At 38.0% G+C, this 21,565-nt stretch overlaps 1 protein-coding gene across 4 annotated transcripts in view; it reads left to right on the top strand.

The window, feature by feature from the left end:
• Positions 1-21,565, top strand: part of EYA4 (EYA transcriptional coactivator and phosphatase 4) — a 363,823-nt gene that overhangs the window by 23,419 nt on the left and 318,839 nt on the right. The gene's annotated exons all lie outside the window — the stretch shown is intronic.

Raw genomic sequence — 21,565 nt, forward strand, 5'->3', positions numbered from 1 at the left:
ATTTTTTAACCTCATCAGAAAGATTTCTGAAGAACATATTCTATTTTGGGTGCCTACCATCTCTTTTTTTCAAAATGTATAATTTATATTTTAGTCATAATTTCAAATTCTTTGAGGCATTCGTTCTTCAGTCTGTTTCTATAATTCATATTATTATAAGTTTAAAAAGAAGTACCGAATAGGGGCAGATAACAGGAATTCATCAAATATTTGTAAAATAAGTGAATGAATGCATGTAAAAAATTCTTTTCCTTAAATAAAACTATCTTCTGAATAGCGCTATTAACTGATGCCCTTGCATTTAATATTAGGATTACTTTGAGTTGCAAAATCATATATAAAATCACATAGTCTTGTTGGTAAATCTTCACTACCAGGAATCTCTGCAGAATGACTATCCTGTGTGGACTTAATCCCACTTCTTTCTCCCCACTCTTAGTACTTCTGCTGCTACTGCTAAGTTGCTTCAGTCGTGTCTGACTCTGTGCGACCCCGTAGATCGCAGCCCACCAGGCTCTGTCCCTGGGATTCTCCAGGCAAGAACACTGGAGTGGGTTGCCATTTCTTTCTCCAATGCATGAAACTGAAAAGTGAAAGTGAAGTCTCTCAGTTGTGTCCAACTCTTTGTGACCCCATGGACTGAAGCCTACCATGCTCCTCCATCCATGGGATTTTTCCAGGCAAGAGTACTGGAGTGGGTTGCCATTGCCTTCTCAGTACCTCTCCTAGTGAATTGCTAATAAAGAACTAAGGAGGAAATACTGTATAAGACCACCAAGATTTACAAGGAGAAAGACATACTGTTCTGAATTATTAGAGAAAGTTTAATTAAACTCTATCTCACTTGGAATAATATCAATATTATTTTCAAGTAGATTTGGTCCTGGGAAAATTGTGAGGTAAGTAAGAAAAGTTTGTTTTTAGATTCTACTCTTCAGTTTTCTATTTTCTACCCCAGTGTCTTTTTCTCTCTTCCATTGCCCACTTGTACCTGTCCTGATCCAGACACTTTAAGGTACCCACAAGCAGCCTCCTAGATCCAACAGCACCCACCCAAACTCCATTTGGGCCTAATGCGAGTTGCCCTGTGCTCAGAACTCTTTCAGATGTTCTTCTAATCCAGATCAAAACTCCCTTGACCTGACTTCCATCATCAATACTCTACTGCCATCTTTTTGAAACAACTGCTAACTGATTTAATAAATGCAACCACATGGTTGTGATACTCAGATTAATGTATTATGAAAAAAGCCTTCCCTCACACCTTTTAAAAATGATTTTATGGGAAGAAGGACATAAATTCAGAAAAATGTGTTAGTCATAAGTGCGTAACTCAGTGAAAGTGATCAAATGTGTACCTAGAGCCAGTCAAGAGATAGAACACCATTGCCAACAGCCTAGAAGTCCTTTATGAAGTGCTACATCCCCAGGAGTACGCTACATTATAACTTCCAAAGGCATATGCTTTGTCCATTTTGTACTTTACTTGAATTATGCTACCTGTACTCTGATCATAGGATCATGGAGGTAAGCAAGGTCTAGAAGGCCTGGGAAAGATGTCTGGACAGAGCCTCATTTCCATTTGTCTTGGCCCCTGAGTGCTCTTCTAGGTAACATGGGAACACAACTCCTATCTTTAGTCATATAGACTATTTGAACCAATACTCTATCTTGGAAAATGGATGACATTTACCATCCAAGTTACATATTCATTTTTTCATCTTAAAATTTGGGGCTGAGAAAAATCCAGTTCAAGGTCAAGATTCTGCTGAATTGATAACAAATATCGAAACCCCAACGGGTAAAACACAGAACTAGAACAAGTGAGGTAGGATGGAATGAACACTCTAGCCTTAGCTGTTGTGTCTCTCAGCCACAATGCCATGGTGGTAATATGATCCTACATGTACCTACATCCACCATAACCAAAAAGCAAAAGCGAAGTTTCACTGAAAGACACCCGGAATTAATTAGTCCACAGCATTTGAACCAGCCTGAAGAATATTCCCATCAGTGCTCCTTGTAAAAGAATTCAAGCAGCAACTCAGAAAATAACAGTAATGCCAAGTTACTAATTCTGTCGGTTGTGCGTTTTCATTTTTTTTCTGAAACATCTTACTTAGTCACAACTCTACTGTAAGTTCCTAGATTTGGCAATGACTTCTTAATTCAACTTACATAAGAGATAACCCATCAGGCTGCTTGGAAAGGTGCTGCAGGAATGCTGGTTAGTTACAATTTCAGCTCAGCTTGCCTTAATTTAACCTCAGACTCTAAGTCGATAAATCTATATATTCCTATATCATTCCATAAGTGCCACAGCAAAATAATTCCCTTTTGTTTTGATTTTTGTCTGTTTTTTTTTCCTTAATGGTTCCCTATGAGCCAATCAATAACCGATGACCCTAGAGAACTAGCTTCCAGAATTGTTGGACAATTTCATTTCCAGAATCTCGTTAACCTGAATTTGAATCTCTGCTGTGCTTCTGGCTTAGTAAAGTGAGCTTGACTAAGTGACTTGACCTCTAAGTCTTCATTTTCTTATCTGTAAAGTGAGCTAAAAATGGTATCTACCTTATAGAGTTGTCAGAATTAAAGAGGATAATCTGTGTAATACATTAAGTAAGTACACAATAAAGTTGGCTGATATTACCATATACCTTACTACATAAAGAATATGACATACATCTTTCAGTTCAGTTCAGTTCAGTCGCTCAGTCATGTCCAACTCTTTGAGACCCTATAACATATTATTTTGGAGAAGGAAATGGCTATGTGCAGTATTTTCAACTTTGCTACTATTTTGGTAATGATTCTTCTTTTCCTACCTGCCCTTTACCCAGTGAGCTTTCTAAAATCTGAGATTATGAAAAGTGACTTTTTATCTCTGTGTTATAGTTAGAGAAATCAATCCATTTAGCCATGGTTATCCTAATATTTAAGTGAACAGAATTAATAGGAAAACTTTGCCTTACATAAGTTCTCAAGTGGTATAAAAGTAAATAAAATTCTTTAAGTACTCAGACAAAAAAATAAGAATCAACATTTTATGAAAAACACCCAAACTACCAGAACTACCAGTTATAAAATAAGCAAGTCACAGGTATATAATGTACAACTCAAGGATTATAGTAAATATTCTATAATCATTTTTTATGGTGTGTAATCTATAAAATATCAAAACACTCTGGTGTACACCTGAAACTGATATAATATTGTAAGTTAACTATACTTCAATACAAAAAATACTCAAGATGTAAACATAATCCACAGCAGGCTCTCAATAGAGCAGGAAGTTAACTAAGCTTTTATTTTGTTATTCTCCTATCTTCCCTTTTTGTTCACTTTCTTTTCCTAGAGTCAGAGATTCCCCTCCTAAAACCTTGCTGGTTCCCTTTTAGCTCCATTGTAATACTTCTCCCAGACCTATGTTTCCCACGCTACTCAAACACTGTGTCTCCCTAGCCCATGTCAAAACATCTTCATTACATGATACATTCTTGAAGTGTGGTTCAGTTTGCCATTACATTGGAAAAAGGAAAGTCCCACTAAGATAGCTTAAAAACATTATGGTACCACCAAGCCAAAGAAAGGGACTTCCCAGTTGGCACTAGTGGTAAAGAACCCACCTCCCAATGCAGGAGACTTAAGATCACAGGTGCAACCCTTGGGTCGGGAAGATCCCCAGGAGGAGGGCATGGCAACCCACTCCAGTATTCTTGCTGGGAGAATCCCATGGACAGAAGAGCCTGGTAGGCCACAGTCCATTGGGTTGCATAGAGTCAGACGTGACTGAAGCGACTTAGCATACATGCAAAACGAAAGAAATGTACATGAGAACAGGAAAATTTTCGTTTAACTCAAAATAATTAATTCTTATTGGTGGAACGTAGAAAATCTTTTACAGAGCTGTGGATGAGACTTTTGGAAGAAAACAGATTTTCTTAACAGATAAATCAGTCAAAGTTTCAGTGACTATACAGCCTTACGGGCAATCCTAGCCTTGATTAAACAGTCTACTTGTGTATTTATATTTGTATGGGTTTGATTGAACTTTTATAATACTTTTTTTCCACTACGTGTAAAAAGAAAGTGTGTTAGTTGCTCAGCTGTGTCCAGCACTTTTCAACCCCCTGAACTATAGCCCACCAGGCTCCTCTGTCCATGGAATTATCCAGGCAAGAGTACTGGAATGGGTAGCCATTCCCTTCTCCAGGAGATCTTCCTGACCCAGGGATCAATCTCAAGTCTCCTGAATTGCAGGCAATTCTTTTCCATCTGAGCCATTAGAGAAGCATGTCTCCTCATATGTTTCACATCTTCCCCTGCTCCCATCACTTGAAAGTTGTTATGGGACACCATCTGAATAACAGCCATATTCACACACCCATGATAAACTGGACCTGAAAAGTAATTATCCTGGATTAGCACAAGTCCTCTCATGCTAAAGTAGCAGCCAGATCCATGCGTGCAGTTGCTTCCTGACCCTCAGTTACTCTTCACAGAAAACTTGCAGATATCTGAGTAGAGCAGTCTGTATGCTATTGGTTTCATTTACTTACCATTTATAGACTTGCCCTCAGTTGGAAAACAGATTTATTTAGTCGCTAAGAGATTCAGCAAACCTAGGTACATATTAGGCAACAATTAAATGCTTATTCATTGACTGGCAAACAACCAACTATAAGAAAAGGGGGGTGATAGAGTCAAGTAAAAATAAATCACTGAGTTCTGGATCTGTTTTTGCTGCCAATTAGAAAACTGAGCATAGAAGTTAAATGACAACAAACGTTGGCACAAATTTCACATGGTACCCAGGCTCTGGGTTCCTAGTATAGTGCTTCCCGCTCTATGGTCTCTGATCTGCATGTCAAAGGAAAGAACATAGGACCATAAAACAGTGTAAAGCTGACCCTGTACGGTGTTACCACCAACTGTTAGAAAGACCTACCTGTCTCACTGATGCTTATATTCCTTAAAATACATTTTACTCCTCCGACTCCATGACTATATAACGTTTATGATAGCTTCTACTCTTACAGAATTTTCATTTATGTACTTAATCATTGGGTCTTTAATTCAAAAAAACAAAAAAAGTTCAAATGCTTTTGTTTGCGGCTGTTCAACAAATGGACGATGAGAAAAATGCAAATGTTCTTTCGTGGCAGATATTCTTATAACAGAGTCATCACCCCCAGAGTCACCCTGTTCTTTATGTAAACCAATAAATACAGTACATAAAGTGTCTAGAACAAAAGTTTCTCCGGTGATTCAAGCAAAGAATAGAAGTAGCTATCTAATGGTATGACAGGGAATGTCAAGAGTGAGAAAACTGAGGGGATAAAGCATGAATGAAGTTTGGTATCAATACTCAGACATTGATTGATGCTAAAGTAGGAGTCAAACAAGAGCTGGAAAACTTGAGAATGTGTTAGAAATAACTTTCGATAAAATACTAAAGTCAACCAATTTATATATTACATATTATTTATTCTTTTGCTTTCTTTTCTCTACTTTTTTTTTAATTGTAAAGTAACAATTGATTGCCTCATGTCAGAACAACACCTGGTTTAGTACTTGTCTACTCCCACCTGCTAATTTGTAGTCCATGAACTTTAATATCAGGTTACTTTCATTTTAATTCATGAAAAGTATATAAATGGATCAATTAAAAACTGATGTATGTACAATTCTTACAGTAGGAAACAAAATGGAAGCATTTGAATAATTGAGAAAATATACCCGTGTTATCCTCTTGTACTCGTCAGAGAGGAAATGAGTCAGTTCGAAGCCCCTGTCTGTATGAAGGACACAATTCCCAGGACAGGGAAGCCCACGTTTTCCAAAGAAAACAAGGATCAGTCCTAGGTGTGCTCTCTGCCATACCTGACCATCACATCATTTGCCCTTGTCAACTGCATGCTGTCTTTTCTGAACATTTTAAAAAATAACTACTTAATACAAAAGATACTTAAAAATGAAATGGAAAGAGTTAAAGGGGGCTGCAACCAAATGAGAACACCCCCAAGCTTGGAAATTATGGTTTTGGGAAAACTGTTTTTTGGTTTATTTGATTAACACTTTGCCACTGAGGAGAATTTCCCTTTGAGGTTTCTTATTCTGGATAGTTTTTAATGTAATTGGTTTAAGATACTTAACTTAAATATCTTAAAAAGAAATCTGCCACTAACTATAAAATTTTCATGTTCAGTCCAATTGACTTCAAAGTAACACAAAATGCTTATTCCCAAGCGACACCTATCAGTCTCCAGCTGTGTTCCTGATGGAGACTGACATCTGAAACCAACAATTAAAGTTACCTAATGCCAGGGCTCTTTAAAGACTAAAGGGCTTTACAGTACCCTATCAAAGCAGCTCTTAACCAACTCATACTATTATTGCTTCTATAAGTGTGCTGGGAGGATTAATTTCTTGACACTCATTTAACATTACAGGAAAAATGATTTTCAGAGCCAAAAGGTCATTCTTTGCCAAATCAGCACATTCAAAATAGGATGTTTCAATGAAAAACTGAAAGTAACCTTAAAGCTTTGACTAGTTTGTATGGATTCTGTAATTCAAAATGAGGTAAATCAACCATTTTCTTGTTTTTGTGATATAGAAGCCTCAAAATTATTGCTGCTATGACAGCTTCCAAACTCAGGAAAGGTGGTCTTAGGGAAATGTAAGGAAATGTCTTAAGGATCAAGCTATATATTTTAAATTGAATCAGCTTATTTATGTAACAAATATTTGTTGGATATCTACTATGTGCCAGGTCATGAGACAGTGCTTAAGATTATGGATTGTGGATGACTCAAAGGATTCTTGCTGAGTGTGGGAAGTGACATCTTTATGACTGCAGCTAGAATCAACATGTAACTCCTTTCTCTAACCCCATATCCTTCCCTTTATATTTCCTAGTACTTAGGCAGCCTTTTCTTCAACTTCTTTTCCCCTCTTTCCCTTGATGTTAACCCATAAGATTGAATTACCAGGGCTTCTCTGGCAGTGCAATGGTTAAGACTCAGAGCTTCCACTGAAGCGGGCTCTCGTTCTATCTGTGATCAGGGAACTGTGATTTGCAAATATCTTCTCCCATTCAGTAAGTTGCCTTTCGTTTTGAAAGGCAAAGTTTAAATGATGACGGTTTCCTTCACTGTACAGAAGCTTTTCAGTTTGAAGTAGTCATATTTGCTTATTTTTGCTTTTATTTTCCTTGCCTTTGGCATCACAGCCACAAAAACACTGTTAAGATCAATGTCAGTGAAGCTAAGATCTATGTTTTCTTCTAGGAATTTTATGGTTTCAGATCTTACATTCAAGTTTTATACCATTTTGAGTTAATTTGTGTGCATGGTATAAGATGGTGGCAAAAATATATTTTAAATGATAAGTATTGTTTTGGTATAGTAATAGCTGACTTTCAGCTTTAAAACAAAATACAAGACAAAAAGGAACTTATGAGATATAGTATCAACCAAACACTAAATGCTTCACTGGTGGCTCAGACAGTGAAGAATCCACCTGCAATGCAGGGGACCTGGGTTCAATCCCTGGGTTGGGAAGATCCCCTGGCAGGGGGCATGGCAAGCCACTCCAGTATTCTCGCCTGGAGAATCCTCATACAGAGGAGCCTGGCAGGCTACATACAGTCCATGGGGTTACAAAAAGAGTTGGCCACAACTGAGTGATGAAGCACAGCACAAGACATTAAATAGAGAATACAGTGTTTTTGAAGATGATTAAGAAGGAGAAGTGTTCAGTTAACTAGCTAACCTTTTAGATGATACTAAGCCATTCCAGTTTGTAAAATGTCAAGTTTACATTTTTGTTTTAAAGATGGTTGCCTGACGAACTTTGAAAGGCAGATTTCAGGATGTGGATTGCAATGCAATTGACTTTAGCAAAAAGTACCACAAACAATACCTTGAGATGATGACTGCTAAATTATAGGTTGCAGTGCCTGAGGGAAAGCTATTATAATTAGTTTTTTTTCCTGAAGAAACTGTTCCAAGTTCTGGTGAGACTATCACAAAGTACTTTGTTACATTTTTTACATTCTTTAGAAATTAACTCAAAATATAAGATAAATGGTGATTCTACCTTTGCTTAGAATTATAATTAATCTGCACATGGAATGAGATTATGGTTTTGGTCATTTCTTCCATAAAAAAGGTGCTACCATTGGATTTGGCAAAATCCAAACAAAAGGCAAAATGCAGTTGAGTTTTGTATGTATTCATTTCTTCATTTTATAAGAAAATTGGAATGCTTCAGTTTCCTCACAAGAAAATTCCAGAAGTCTTTTAGTAGAGGTCCATCAAGTCATGAAGTTATGAAGAATCATTTAGAAATTTTAAAATAAGGAAAGAGTCTTGTAAGAAAAGTGGTTTTTTTTAAGTATAGATTAACTCATATGTAATACTGGGTTATTAATAAAAGTTGGAATGTTGGGATGAATTTTTGTTGGCTAGACAATCTCAAGTATCAGGTTACATATAAATTTTTAAAGCAAGAAGAAAACTATAGACATTCATTTTCTAACTGGTATACAGTGTTTGAAAGTACAAAATTTCATAAGTACTGAGATGAATAACCCTTTATTAGTTTTAATGTGAAAAAATTAGTCATCACTACTTTAACAGAAATGCTAATGGCATTAAAATAACAAAGTTGTTGTTTGATGATTTGAGAGATCTAAAGGAAGTACATATTAAAAATGAAGAGACAAAACATTGTAATTTATGTATGATCAAGACTGGCACCAAAGACACAATTTGTACACTCTATAACAAGCAGTAACATGAAGCTAGGAGTTAATCTAGCTAGTTACTCATGGTATACAGACCACTGATGGCCATGAGAAGCTGTTTCATATAAGCACACACTTCAAAGTTACAAAGAAATGAAAAGGGAACTAAAGCAAGTTGTTGTTTGTTTTGAAATACAACCCTCAATGAGGCATTGTTTGCACATTGAACTAAATGCATAAACAATGCTGTTGTGGGTTTAATTTGTGAAATAAGTGCGAGCCTTGATGATCTGTGATGTCTGCTATTTAGAAATAGAAAAGTTTTAATTTTCCATATTTATCTGAGGATTGACACAAAATATGTAGACTCCCCAAATTAACTTAAAGTTTGAGGTTTTTCTCAACAAGAATTTAAATGATAGCATAAGAGTAATTGTTTTATGAAGTTTTATGACAAAATATCCAATAAACATATTTTTAAATGCTCTGATTTTAAAAACACGAATGAAATACTTTCAGTTGACAATCAATGGGTACCTAAATCCATGCTTGGTTGTGTCCTTAGCCTACATGGCAGTCCTGGTGTACTGTACCTGCATTATTGTTCATTTTTATTTTTTTAACTTTTAATTTTATATTGGGGTTAGTCAATTAACAATGTAATAGTTTCAGGTAACAGTGAAAGGACTCAGCCATACATATACATATACATATACATATACATATACATATACATATACATATACATATACATATACATTCTTCCCCAAACTCCCCTCCCATCAAGGCTGCCACATAACATTGAGCAGAATTCCATGTTCTATACAGCAAGTCCTTGTTGGTTATCCATTTTAAATATTATACTTCATTTTTACTTTGACAGTCTTTTTAAGTTAAACATCACAGTGTTGTGTTCAAACTGCATTAGCATTGTTTTGAGGAAAGTAACATAATATTAGTATTGATAGAATATCCACCTTATCAAACATAAACACCTTTGAATTTTGATACTAAGAATAAAGCTGTAAATGCAAGACTCGCTTTCTTTAAAAGTAATTAATATAAAACTTAAAAAGCAACAGAGATCAAATTGCCAGCATCCGCTGGATCATGGAAAAAGCAAGAGAGTTCCAGAAAAACATCTATTTCTGCTTTCTTGACTATGCCAAAGCCTTTGACTGTGTGGATCACAATAAACTGTGGAAAATTCTGAGAGAGATGGGAATACCAGACCACCTGACCTGCCTCTTGAGAAATCTGTATGCAGGTCAGGAAGCAACAGTTAGAACTGGACATGGAACAACAGACTGGTTCCAAATAGGAAAAGGGGTGCGTCAAGGCTGTATATTGTCACCCTGCTTATTTAACTTCTATGCAGAGTACATCATGAGAAACGCTGGACTGGAAGAAACACAAGCTGGAATCAAGACTGCCGGGAGAAATATCAATCACCTCAGATATGCAGATGACACCACCCTTATGGCAGAAAGTGAAGAGGAACTAAAAAGCCTCTTGATGAAAGTGAAAGAGGAGAGTGAAAAAGTTGGCTTAAAGCTCAACATTCAAAAAATGAAGATCATGGCATCCGGTCCCATCACTTCATGGCAAATAGATGGGGAAACAGTGGAAACAATGTCAGACTTTATTTTGGGGGGTTCCAAAATCACTGCAGACGGTGACTGCAGCCATGAAATTAAAAGACGCTTACTCTTTGGAAGAAAAGTTATGACCAACCTAGACAGTATATTCAAAAGCAGAGACATTACTTTGCTGACTACAGTCCGTCTAGTCAAGGCTATTGCTTTTCCCGTGGTCATGTATGGATGTGAGAGTTGGACTGTGAAGAAGGCTGAGCGCCGAAGAATTGATGCTTTTGAACTGTGGTGTTGGAGAAGACTCTTGAGAGATCCTTGGACTGCAAGGAGATCCAACTAGTCCATTCTGAAGGAGATCAACCCTGGGATTTCTTTGGAAGGAATGATGCTAAAGCTGAAACTCCAGTATTTTGGCCACCTCATGTGAAGAGTTGACTCATTCGAAAAGACTCTGATGCTGGGAGGGATTGGGGGCAGGAGGAGAAGGGGACGATAGAAGATGAGATGGCTGGATGGCATCACTGACTCGATGGACGTGAGTCTGAGTGAACTCTGGGAGTTGGTGATGGACAGGGAGGCCTGGCGTGCTGTGATTCATGGGGTCTCAAAGAGTCAGAGACGACTGAGCGACTGAACTGATACATACATATGACATTCATGGTTTATTCTTATAGCCATTTATAACTTGCCTTTGAATTGACATCCAGTTTCTACAAGTAGTGTTAGTAAAATTAGTAAATTCATGTGGTTTTGATTCCTGAAATCTGATAACCATGGTAAATGGATCTCATTCATTCTCCCTTTGTAATAATATTCTGAATTCTATACAACAGGAAACCTATGCTAAAGAATTGTTTTATTGGTTTTCAATTTTAGCCAGCAAATATAAAGTTCTATGGGTTTCTCTGGTGGCTCAATGGTTAAGAATCTACCTGCAATGCAAGAGGCACAGATTACATCTCTGGGTCAGGAAGCACCCCTGGAGAAGAAAATGGCGAGCCACTCCAATATTCTTGCCTGAGAAATTTCATGGACAGAGGAACCTGGTTGTCTACTGTCATGGGGTTACAAAAATGTTGGACTTGACTTAGCAACTAAACAGCATCAGCAACAATAAAGTGCTGCAAAGAATAAATTAAAAAAAAAAACAGTAAGAAAAAAAGGAGGGCATAATAAGGATGAGTCTTGACATTTCTGTTACTTCTTAGTTACATAACTTTATAGAAAATTATAGTTAGAGTTCCTATTAAAATTTGTCATCCTCAGTTATAATATGCACAATGTGATGTGCTCAGCAACTTCAACCAGCATGAGAAGAGTTGAGAAACTTGTATTCTACTTCCTTTTCCCCAACAATTAATAAGCAAATCACTGAAATTCTCTGCAATTAGTGTTCTGCAGTTATCAATGAGAAGTTTGAGGCAGATTACAATCAAACCTATTTATACCTTATAAAATCAGTTATTCTTTGACAATGATTATCTTGATTATCTTACTGTTATTGAAAAAAGAAAATAAATTTTTATCTGAAGTTCTTTGGTGGGTTGCTGACAATGGTTGAGTAAGCAAGTTAGAGAAACAGTGGAAGGAATTACTCAGGAATGGATGATATATTTTAAAAATGCAAGATTCCTAAAACTCTAACCCTGGATACACTTTGATGTTGTCATTCAGTCACTCAGTTATGTTCAACTCTTTGCAGCCCCATGGACTGCAGTACGCCAGGCTTCCCTGTCCTTCACTCTCTCAACACAGTCGTGTCCAACTCTTAGCAACCCCATGGACTGCAGCCTACCAGGCTCCTCCATCCATAGGATTCTCCAGGCAAGAGTACTGGAGTGGGGTGCCATTGCCTTCTCCGTTTACTCTATGCAGACTATTTATATCACCATATAATTGATTTTCCCAATTGCTTTTAATTTTAATCATCAAAGTGACTTTGGCCCTATTTTTTGTTATGTAGTCATTCAAAATAGTAAGAGCATTTATAAAAGCTCCTTATTTATAGGCAGTTTATGTGGCTAAAATATGATTAGAAAAAAATTAAAAGCATATGAGATAGAAGAAAAATAGGATAGGGCTTAAATGGTGTAGGGCTAAGACTAGTACAAAAAGGCAAACTACAGTAGCTGATACCATTAAAAGAGAAAAGGGTTAGTTGCTTAGTCTTCTAGGGCTCTTTTGGAGCACCTGCACTGTCTTTCCCAGCTACAATATATATATTTTTAAGACACAAGTAAGGTCCGTCTAGTCAAGGCTATGGTTTTTCCTGTGGTCATGTATGGATGTGAGAGTTGGACTGTGAAGAAAGCTGAGCGCTGAAGAATTGATGCTTTTGAACTGTGGTGTTGGAGAAGACTCTTGAGAGTCCCTTGAGCTGCAAGGAGATCCAACCAGTCCATTCTGAAGGAGATCAACCCTGGAATTTCTTTGGAAGGAATGATGCTAAAGCTGAAACTCCAGTACTTTGGCCACCTCATGCAAAGAGTTGACTCATTGGAAAAGACTTTGATGCTGGGAGGGATTGGGGGCAGGAAGAGAAGGGGACGACAGAGGATGAGATGGCTGGATGGCATCACTGACTCAATGGACATGAGTCTGAGTGAACTCCAGGAGTTGGTGATGGACAGGGAGGCCTGGACTGCTTCGATTCGTGGGATTGCAAAAAGTCGGACATGACTGAGCGACTGAGCTGAACTGAACTGAACTTTAACACTGAGAATAGGCCAGTGGAAGGAGTCATTACATCTACTTAGCAGGCTGTTGTAGAGAATTAGTATGTGACATAACACACTGTCTTTACTGTGAAGACAAGCCTTAGTATCATCAGAATTATAGGCTCTCTATATTATCATGGCACTGAGAATTGTATAACTAATCAAGTTTCTATTTTTGACTCCCTGCTAAAAAGTTTAGAACCACATTTGGGATTTACCTGTTGGCAAGGGTGTAAGCTGGGGGCTCTCCCAGTGACTCAGATGATAAAGAGTCTGCCTGCAATACGGAGACCCAGGTTTAATCCCTGGATCGGGAAGATCCCCTGCAGAAGGAAATGGCAACAGCCCACTCCAGTATTCTTTCCTGGAGAATCCCATGGACAGAGGAGCCTGGCGGGTGGTGGTTATTGTTCAGTCACTAAGTCATGTCTGACTCTTTGTGACCCCATGGACTATAGCACACCAGGCTTTCCTGTCCTTCATGGTCTCCCAGAGTTTGCTCAAACTCATGTCTGTTGAGTCAGGGATGCCATCCAACCATCTATCCTCTGTTGCCCTCTTCTCCTCTTGCCCTCAATCTTTCCTAGCATGCCCTATTTTCTTCTCTAGACTGAAACTTCCTGGAGGACAGGGACTCTGCCTGGTTCATCTCTGTCTCTCCTTAGATTGACTGAGTGTTTGTGAAGGCTAAGAACAGATGCTGAGAACATCCACATTTAAGTGGCCAGAGGGGATTCAAGGAAAGGAGTGATCAGAGAGGTGGAGGTGACTGAATCCAGAGTACCCAACAAAAGTCAAGGGAGAAGAAAGTTCCATTGAAAAGCTTGTCAGTGGGACCAATTACCAAACAACAGATTCTCAAATAGGAAAACTGAGGAAAGGATTTGACAGTGAAAGAAGAGCATTTTAGAATTTGATATCCTGAAACCCAAGATGAATGCTAAGCAATGCCACTGGTCCCTTGAATTTCCTGAGTGGCCTTAGTTCTGGCAGTTATGAACATTTCTTTTAACAATAAGGCCAATTTGGGAAAAAATTGAGTGTTTATGGGCTATTTTTTCATTCAGAATTAAAATAGCTTCTTCAGTGGCTCCTATGCAGACAAAAGGTCAATTCTTATAAATTGGACTGCCTTTTATTTGAAGGGAAAGGACTTTCCAGTTGGCGCTAGTTGTAAAGAATCCACCTATCAATGCAGGAGATGTAAAGTGGTCTGGGCTCGATCTCTGGGTCAGGAAGATTCTCTGAAGGAGGGCATGGCAACCTATTCCAGTATTCTTGCCTGGAGAATCCCTTGGACAGAGAAGCCTGTCTGGCTACAGTCTAGCTACAGTTCATAGACGCACAAAGAGTCAGACATAGCTGAAGCAACTAAACATACACACACAAGAGGAAGGCTACAGGGCTTTCAGAACTCAAAAATTCAGATGAGGCAGAATAGAGAAGCACCAGAATAAAGGCCTCCCTAAGGTGCACTACTCATTTCATCTTCAAATAAAGGTTTGTGGGCTCATCCTTTCATTTCAGATGGGGTAGTTTTGGCTCCCTTGAGGTTAAAAACAAGCTAGTAGGGGCACTGTGGCTAAATCAGTTCATTTAGTTCAGGGCAATAGTAATGAACCCTTAGTATTTCCCCAGAGCTACATAGGCACTGAGAAAGGCAATTATTCTGAGTCCTTCCCCCCCCTGCCTTTTTCTAACCCAGACCTCCCTCATCTGTAGACATAAAGCTTCCTGTCTCAGTGGGTTGTCCTCAAGCTCACCTCCTGAGCCATATGCCCCAATCTCTGTTTTTTTAAACACATAGGCTGCTTTGGAAATTCTATCATGAAACTGGGATGGTTCATCACAGGTCCTGAACCATAGAATACACAAAGAACACTTTATCCCTGCTAATTTGGAATAGTAAAATGCAGAATACAAAAGAGGGAATTGGTTTGGGCTTAGGGAGTATATCAAATTTCCCAAAGGGGATCCTGCAAGAGTTAGATTAAAATACACAAACTAAACTTACAGGAGGAAAGTCTTCATCATACTGAATGTCTTCTGCTATAATGAAGTCAGGTTATCAACTGGAGTATGTGTTCATTCTTCATTTAAGCATCTAATTTTATATTTTTAGCAACTGTTTATCAAGTTCTAGATACAAGGTGCTGTTCATGGAAAGTAAGGAAAATGCAAGATTCGTCTCCTGATGAGCAGGAAAGAACCTAGAGGAGGGGGGAATGCTGACGATGACAGAAGAGGCATATGTGGAACCCAGCTTGGGGAGGTAGCTATGATAAAGAAATGAAAGAATAGATGGGGAGACATTGCCGATGCAAAACAACCTTGTCCTCTTGATTTAGTGTTTATGAAATGAAAGAAAGCAAGGTGAAGAAGCATTAATGAAAGTGGTGACAGAATTCATTCAAGAAGAGGAGGTGGTGGGAGAAGCTGGGGGAGTCGCTGAGCTGATGCGTTCACCTTGGAGTGTGTCTGGCTTGAGATGTCACCATGACCTACAGTGAGGCTTCCAGTGCGTGCTAGTTGCTTCAGTCCTGTCTGACCCTGAAACCCTATGGATTGCAGCTCACCAGGCTCCTCTGTCCATGGGATTCCCCAGGCAAGAATACTGCAGTGGGTTGCCATTTCCTTCTCCAGGGGATCTTCCCAACCCAGGGATAGAACCCATATCTCTTATGACTCCTGCATTGGCAGGCGGATTCTTTATTACTAGTGCCGCCTGGGAGTGAGACTTCCCAGACTTCTGAAATGGAGATTAAAAGGATGGGGGTAAAAATCAAATTTCTAGGATTTACCATGAGTTTGAGCAAACTCCAGGAGATAGTGAAGGACAGGGAAGCCTGGCATGCTGCTGTTCATGGGATCACAGAGGCTGAACACAACTTAGCGACTGAACAACAGCAAGTAGGTGCACTTAGTCCTGACTAATATTTTGGAGAGGATTGGTGGAAGAATAAATGAGATGAACAAAACAGCCATTTTAATCGGTGTTGGAGTTGGTGCTGAGAATGAATATATACCAAAAATTGAAAAACATTGTATAAATAGTTTCTAAATGTGCTATAAAATATTGTGGAAGGAATGGACATTATAAAGCTTTCAGTATAGTTTTCAGTGGTGTTATAATAGTTTCACTCAAAAATATTCAGTTTAAATGGATTTCTGCGATTTAGCAATCTTCCTAACTTTGTGATTTTATAAAATGAATGGATACTGGAATTGACTATGCCAAATACATTACTTTAAAATTGTCAAATCAGTTTATTTGCTATCCATAATCTTCCTCCTTCCACCAACCATTGAATTGTGCATTTGGGGACTTTCAGATTGCAATCAGTGGATAGTTTTTAACAGGCAGATATGTATCATAAGACTATATGGTGAAGAGTTGTGTGCAAAAAGAGATTGACTGGACATTTCCTATTTTGAGATGTAGGTATTGATAAGCCAGTGAAATCAAAAGCACAATGAAGTAATCTTATTCATATTTTGACTTCTACTATCATTTAAAACTGGGTTTTTGAAGTCCTGGAGAAGAAATCAGGCTCGTTATAGTTTACTAAAAAAAACACTGTGTGAGGTGAAATTGAGGAAAACAACATTAGACTAAGTTTGTCAGAATATGGAAGTAGCAGAGCTGGTGGGGATTTGCCGGGAAGTCAGAACTTAATGCCACAGGAGAAAAAATATATGTAGGATTCATTCTGCTATGTTAATGAGACCACACCTGTAATAACTCATTCAGTGTGGGATTCGTCTAATGAAAATGAACATCTAGGAAACTGGAAATAGTTCAGAGACAAGCAATAAGGATGATTAAGGGTCTGGAGAGACTGAGCTGAAACCAGATTAAAAGGCCTTACATTTGTTTAATGTGGGTAACAGATGACTAAAAGTGGGCATGATATCTGTTTATAAACATCTGAAAGTTGGGTGTAAACATGAAAGATAGAGTAGGATTGCATAATATGGTACTAAAAGGATTTGACTTGAGAAAAAATTTCAAGAGAGAATTGAAAAGTAAATATAATGAAGCTGTCTCCCAGAGAGTGTGCGTTTCCTTTTCTTTAGAGACTCAGCCAAGAATGAGGAAGTTTAGCAGAGAGCCCAGCACAAGAGAATGACCCAACAGGTCCGCTGCAGATCCGATTTCCTCACTTTCACAAACCAGTAGAAAACCTTTTTAAGCTTGATCTGTTTGTACAAAATTACTCAGAAAATGTGTTTGTTTATAGATTTTAGAAAACCAGGAGCACAGAACTTTAGACTTCTGGGCAATCATGTTTTATCTTTATTTGTTCTGCTATTGGCAAAGTAGTAGAGAAAACAGTGTTAAACCTAGTTCCTGATTGTTGTGTTTAGTCGCTAAGTCTTATTGGACTCTTTTGAGATCCCATGGACTGTAGCCCACCAGCCTCCTCTGCCCATGGGATTTTCCAGGCAAGAATACTGGAGTGGGTTGCCATTTCCTTCTCCAGGGGATCTTCCTGACCCAGGGATAGAACCTGTGTCTCCTGCATTGGCAGGCAGATTCTTTACCACCACCGAGCCACCACGGGGAAGTTCACTCTCCCAAAGCTCAAAGGATTTGGCTTAGAATGTACGAGACAATTACCAAATGACTTTATTTTTTAAGAATTGTGTATACTTCCAGCTGGGCTTTAAATGTACCAAAAATGAGTAATTTAAGAGATCTATTCTGGGACTATTTCTACAAGCATAAAGTCTTCTGTCTTCTTTTTTGGTGAATGTAGTATTGAAAGCAAGCAGGACCCTATAGGGTCCTCTGAGGTACAAATCCTTTCTACGTCCCGTTTCTTGTTTGTGGGTACTAGGCTTCATTCAGTCTACCTTTCCTGAACTCCAAACCGTGACCCTTCTCCTTGTTTGGCCCTGGAATAAACCTTTCTCTACTCCAAACTCTGAGTTTCAGTCAGTTTGGTGTCTGGCACATGAACTTGTGTTCAGTAAGTGTCTTATTCCATTTTCTAGCATAACATTTGTCCTTACTAAAGTGATGGAATGGTTTCCCCTTAAAGTTACTTTAGAAAAAAATTAAAATTAAAGTTTTGGACTATGAGCTCATAGAGCGCTTTGCTTTTTTAATTTGACTTACATGCACCAACCTAGATAGCATATTCAAAAGCAGAGACATTACTTTGCCGACTAAGGTCTGTCTAGTCAAGGCTATGGTTTTTCCAGTGGTCATGTATGGATGTGAGGGTTGGACTGTGAAGAAGGCTGAGCGCCGAAGAATTGATGCTTTTGAACTGTGGTGTTGGAGAAGACTCTTGAGAGTCCCTTGAACTGCAAGGAAATCCAACCAGTCCATTTTAAAGGAGATCAGTCCTGTGTGTTCTTTGGAAGGAATGATGCTAAAGCTGAAACTCCAGTACTTTGGCCACCTCATGTGAAGAGTTGACTCATTGGAAAAGACTCTGATGCTGAGAGGGGTTGGGAGCAGGAGGAAAAGGGGACAACAGAGGATGAGATGGCGGGATGGCATCACCAACTTGATGGATGTAGGTTTGAGTGAACTCCGGGAGTTGGTGATGGACAGGGAGGCCTGGCGTGCTGCGATTCACGGGGTCTCAAAGAGTTGGACACGACTGAGCGACTGAACTGAACTGAACATGCAAACCAATGCCAGGACAGTGCCATGCACACTTCAAAAATAAATAATAGATGATAACTGCAGGAAGGGTTGGTTAAAGGACTTTCTAATAAGTTAATTTTTTATTTCCACCAGTTTATACTATGAAGTCATCTTTATTTTTCTCCCCCCACAACAAATATCCTTTTTCAGATGAAATTATACATTCAAGGATATTCTGATTTTCTGATTCATGTCATATCAAACCTTCTAGTGTTTCTGAATCACTTCCAGACTTTTCCAGCAGATTTCATACTTCGAAATTTTCCTCCCTGGATGTCATTTCAGATTGTTTGAGCTTCTCCCAATGATCTATCTTCCTCTCCTCATTGCCTTGTAGAACTCTGTTGGGTGCAGTACCAGACTGCACCAATAGATGCTGCCACTTCAGTTGGAAAGTTTCTTTTTCAGAGGTTAAGGTTTAAGATTGTTGAGGGGTGATTCGGAAGGTAACTGTCTAAATTATCTTCCTTGAAAGTAATTTGATTTTTAATTGTGGGTTTATAAATTGTTTGCATTTTACAAGTAAGATATTAAGAAAAATAACAAAATTAATTTTCAAAAGACACTTCAATTTCAAATACTTCAAGTATGGAAATAATTTACTAATACAATAATTTTAAATATAATAGCTAAAAAAATTTGGACTCAACATTTCTCCACAATGATGGAAAAGGAAGGCTAGAAAATATGTTTTGGAAAGCCCACGGGACACAAGGAGTGTAAATCTTTAAACCAGTGTTTCTCAAACTGGTGTTAGATAATTTTAGGTGGTACAAGATAATTTTTATTTCTGTAAAAATGACTCATTTGCAAGGTCATCCTCTATTCATGGCAAATTATATTGATTTTCCATTTATGATAATGATAAAAAGTTTCCTTTATCATATATAATTATATAATAAATACAGCTTAAAGAATAATATTGAGTTAACAGTATTAGAGATGATATGGCAATAATTATAAAAGTTATATTTAGTAGAAATCCTGGAAATAATGCCTTGTCTAAATAGGCATACACTTTTGCCTATACAACTTTAAAATTATTAAATCTCTTGTGCTAAACTTATTTCAAAGGTAGACTGAAAACGTGAGATTTTATATTACTCCTAATGATATCTATGTAATATGTATAAATGAACTTGAAAGTACTAATAAGAAGTTAACTAATAGTGTGATATAATTCTAGTTTTTTTGAGGGAGGGTAACTTCTATAAAACATATTCTTATGTAGATTATAAAAAATTATGTGGGAGCAAAGTAACTTGAAAGCAAGATCAGTATTGCTGAAAATATGATTTTAGGAGTGAGTAAAGAGTTGACTCATTGGAAAAGACTCTGATGCTGGGAGGGATTGGGGGCAGGAGGAGAAGGGGACAACAGAGGGTGAGATGGCTGGATTGCATCACTGACTCGATGGACATGAGTCTGAGTGAACTCTGGGAGTTGGTGATGGACAGGGAGGCCTGGCGTACTGTGATTCATGGGGTCGCAAAGAGTCGGACACGACTGAGCGACTGAACTGAACTGAACTGAAAGCAACATGCTGAAAACCTGTATCTGTGTGAACATGCTGTACTAAAGTATGAATTTTTATTTTATCCAAATTATGCATCTTCTCACTTTTATATAGAGGTCAAACTAACACATAATGTTTCATACAAAAAATGAAATGTAAAAATCTGTGGCCTTAAGAGGAGAGTAGTACATTCAGCTTTGTACTTAATTTTTACATGATAATTACTATAGTTGCTGAGCATTCCTAGACAGTGAATGGTTGACAAATCATTTAAATTGCATATTTTGCCTGTAGCATATAAACTGTACTAAAATAATTACTATTTTTCCTCACTACTACCACTACTAATAATAGCATGACAGTGGCTAGGAGTGGCCTTTGCGGTTACACAGAGGCTGGTTTGAATCTTAGGTCTGCCATTTATTAGGAAGTTGCTAAAAATTCTGAGCCCTTATTCCCTCACCTGTAAAATGAGGAAATTAAGACTAGCAAAGTTAACTGAATCTACCCATGAATATTTCCCTCTTAAGTGTATAGGAGCTGGCATCCTTCAGGCCAAAATGTGCTCTTATCTAGATCATGGTTCAAATCCCCTTTGAGCCAAACCCACTGCCAAAAGCCCTTCTACCTTGAGAACCAGAAAAGGAAACAAGCCTGGCAGTGCCTAAGCCGTCCAAAATAAATCTGCAGGAAAGAACACCCAGTGAGTGATGAGTGCAGCAATGAGTACATTTATCAGTTTAAATTTACAACTTCACTTTTCCCATTGTCTATTAATTATTGTACATAATTCCCCACTGATCAAAAAATAAGTTGATTGCTTTTGAACTCGACAGTGTCCGTGTCCATTGCTTAAGACTCAGGTGAAGCAGAGGGTGAAATTTTTTCCTGAACTTTATGCAAAATATAATTCGGTTGATAATATACCGAAACTCAATTTTCTTTGGGTGTCATTCCTACTAGTTTACTTGTAAGCTCTGGAGTCGTGGCTCAGGCAGTTTGAAGGGCTGCTTGTTGAATAGTAGACTTTGTGTTTATAAAGGCTACTGGGTTTATCTTTGGGAACATTCCTTGGGTTTCTTTTGGCCTGTTTCCTTATCTCTTATACAGGATTAAATAACCACCACAGAGATGTGAAAATTATATGAACTCACGTGTACCATAAGTGACCAGTGCAATGACTACCACTCAGTAAATTCTCAACAAATCAAAACACTTTTAATCAATGTGACAACTAAAGATGTTCCTAACTTTGACAATAGGTTTTACCGAAGAGGTGATGAAATGGATGCAAAATTTATGTACTGTTGCTTGTCAACT

Source organism: Ovis canadensis, chromosome 8, assembly GCF_042477335.2.
Source record: "Ovis canadensis isolate MfBH-ARS-UI-01 breed Bighorn chromosome 8, ARS-UI_OviCan_v2, whole genome shotgun sequence".
NCBI classification, from domain to species: domain Eukaryota; kingdom Metazoa; phylum Chordata; class Mammalia; order Artiodactyla; family Bovidae; genus Ovis; species Ovis canadensis.